Genomic DNA, 3417 nt, shown 5'->3' with positions numbered 1-3417 from the left:
TGATGATTTGGATTGTGGCAAATTGTCAATTTGCTTGAGCTACACTGATTTGATTGATAAATTCTGTATAATATAAAGTAAAAGGAATTTTCCGAACACTTAAAAAGGCCACATAAGCTCCTTTGAGCAATTTATTGTAAGGTTGATTTTTCTGATATTTCCTTCTGATGTGTGCAGCATGTGGAGATTCGTGGCCAAAACTCCAGAGTGCACTGGATTATAGAGCATCTTCTTTGATCAATGTGAAATCACAACAACATACACAAATTATCCATACGTTCTCCGGCATTGCCGGAAACAACTGCTTCAGTAGCAATTGCTGCAGCAGTGTGGGTGGTGCAGCAACATTTCTTGTTAGGAGAACTAAAGCCTCTGATGCAACCGAGGTTCGTACTTCATGTTTCCTCAAATGTCGGTTTCATAAACGTTTAAGTAAATATTCCTTAAAATTTACCTTGTACTTCTTCAACTGCATTAGTTTGCTCATGTTGCGTTGCCGGAACCTTCTCCTCTGTTTGTTTGCTTTGAAATGGAAGGTTCCTTGGAGACCATGTGAAGATTGTGTGGGTTCTGGGATATGTTCAGAGTGCAAAGGCGAAGGATTTGTGCTGAAGAAAATGTCAGAAGGAAGTGCCGAAAGGGCGAGACTGACCGCAAAGAATATGGCCACTCGATACACAGTTGGGTATATCGATATGTTTCCTCATTATTTCTTTCCCTGCATGTTGGTTGAGATGTTATAATAAGCATTTGAGATTTAATCTTCATTTCAGACTTCCCAAGAAATGGAGACTGCACAAAATGTTCTTCCACTCGATCATGTACTGCGTTTGGAGGCAGTGGAAAATCAAGCTAGCCTACTAGTTCTGCTCAAACACCAATGTTGTTTTTGGCCCAAACCCATCACCATGGAAGATGAGATTCAAGTTTCAGCAAAAGGACACCTTTAAAATGATGTCAACAAAATTTTCTCTTTCAGAGATCATATATGATACTTTGTTTGATTCATTCATGTATACCTGGCAATCTTGAGTCAGGAAAAGATTATGTATTATTCAATGACGCATTATTGAATGGCTTTAGGTGTGTTCTCATGCACAGGGAAAGATAATAGCCTATGCATCAGCATCATGATAGTTTATCCTACTCACGATTTGGAGCTTGTCGCGACAATATTCATAAGTTGAGTGATTCCTGGAGTCAGAGCTAGTAGGAAATGGGTCTATGCTGGTAGAAAGAAGAAAAAAACTGGCTCATGAATTCCTCTGAGCTCGATATGTCCATTTCAAATTGGTTGGTTAGATGAAGCTTAGCCCCAAGAAACTCAACCAAACCCCATTCGTGTACCCAAAAAGGTCCACGCCAAAAGCCTTCAACATTTTTCCAATTATTTCATTTTAGGTTAAAATATGCTCCAGGTCCCCTTACTCTTTGTATATTTGAAATTTAGACCATCTACTTTGATTTTCAAGAGTCAACTCTCTCAACTTTTCTAATTCAAAATTTTAAGTCCAATTGTTAACATTGATAAAATTCTTTTGTCAAATTCAAATCCATTACGTCCTCATCTTTTATGTTATATGTTACATGGCTGTCACAATAGTATTTCACTTTAAGATAAATTATCCTATTAGTCACCAGTTTATTATGGTATTCTTATTTTGGTCATTAAACTTTTTTCTTTTAAAATCACTAATCTTATAAAAAGATATCATTTTAATCATAGGCTATCAAATAATTAACAAAAATATCAATGTGATCATTTTTTAATTAGTATATTAACACATTTAATCCCATATTTATTATTTATTAAATTTCTAAATATTGTTTAAATAACCAATTCCTAATTCCTTTTATTTCTAACAGCAATAATTCTCTCATTTTCCTTTTTTTTTTCTGTCAACAGACAACACTTTATTAATTGCAGCGCAAAATCACAACCTAAGAATCAAATTGCATATGAGAACTAAAGTCATAAACTACATTAACCCTTGAATTTATACTCCAAGAAAGATTCCTTTTTCGTTTTTGGAAATAGTCATAGTGTAGACACTTCATTTCGCCCTGGCCCTTCTCTAAGCAACTTGCTGCCATCACTACCCCAGAGCGTTAATGCTTGTTTCCTACCAATCCTACAGACGCATGTGATATCTGATCTAAAGTATGATCAGATTGCAAATTGTTATTTTTTATGTAAAAGCTATGTAAGAAAATGGCTATAAATAGCCGATTGAAATGGAAGAAAAAGGGGAGGAGGAAGAATTGTAAAAGGGATTACTCTTGTTTTTCAGAAGGGGATAGTAATAAAATACAAATTTTTTTTCAGCAATTCCTAAGGTAGTTCAGTTTATATTTCAGTTTTCTTTAATTTTTTTTTTTTGTTCAATACGAATGCAACTAATAATAAGAATTTTAGTTTGTAATTTTGTTCGTAGTTAACGTAAATTCCACGAGTTTAAAAAAATAATTAAAATAAAAATAGAGAGTTAAGTTACCTTGCTGCAGTACGTCGGAGTAGAGGTGTCGTCGTCGTCGGGTCTAGAGTCGAGTGGTTGGTGTGGCTCTCGATTTCACTGGAAATTTGGGACTCCATGGATGCTCTGCTTGAAAGAAAATTAGAAGAAGGTTGTGGGTTTGATATGTTACAGAATAAAAAATGGGAAAGGGGGTTTTATTTGGGGTTCACGTGTTCTGGAGTTAATTCAGGTGGGGGAGTGCTTTTAATTTGAATTTGGGTTAACCTCATATAGGATCCTTTAATTTATTGTCATCTTTTATAATGGTTTTTTTTTTGGTCTATTTATGTTTAAGTCACTCTATTATCGCTGTTTTAAAAATCAGTCATTAAACTTTTGTGGTTAATCACGTCCAGGTCCCTCTAATATTACATTGTTTTTACATTCTAGTCACCAAAGTTCTATGTTTTATTTTATTTCATTTTAGGTGCTTATTTTCGTTATTTTCAATTCGATCACCAATATGTTATATTTGTGATGATTTATGCATGTAACTTTCATTTCCTTTATTTTAGTCACTATTAGTTTTGATTTAGTCACTAACATGTTATATTTCTTGTTTTGTTTATTTCTAATTTTGCCACTTTATTTTATGTCTATTTACTTTAGTAACTATTTATTCCTGATTGAGTAGTTTTTTTTTATGTTTATCTTTGTTTATTTCATTTTAGCTATTATCTTATGTATTCTTGTATTTTATCCAACATAATTATATTTTACTATAATTGGATAATCATGTTATTTTAATTTTATGTTTCACCCACTATTTTTTTACTTTATTTTAGTTTAAGCATTAATGTTTTAATACTTTTATTTTATTCCCGTTATTACTTATTTTGTTGTTTTTCTTATTAGAACTCTACTTTGGTCATTATACTTTCAAATACTTTATTTTAGTCAT

At 32.7% G+C, this 3417-nt stretch overlaps 1 pseudogene; it reads left to right on the top strand.

Moving 5' to 3' along the window:
* Positions 1 to 273: 273 nt before the first annotated feature.
* LOC120196222 lies at positions 274 to 893 on the top strand (annotated as a pseudogene).
* The last annotated feature ends 2524 nt before the right edge of the window (positions 894 to 3417 follow it).

Source organism: Hibiscus syriacus, unplaced genomic scaffold (assembly GCF_006381635.1).
Source record: "Hibiscus syriacus cultivar Baekdansim isolate YM2019G1 unplaced genomic scaffold, ASM638163v2 tig00117028_pilon, whole genome shotgun sequence".
NCBI lineage: Eukaryota > Viridiplantae > Streptophyta > Magnoliopsida > Malvales > Malvaceae > Hibiscus > Hibiscus syriacus.
The sequence above is the reverse complement of the archived record's forward strand: the minus strand, read 5'-3'. Positions and strand labels throughout refer to the sequence as shown.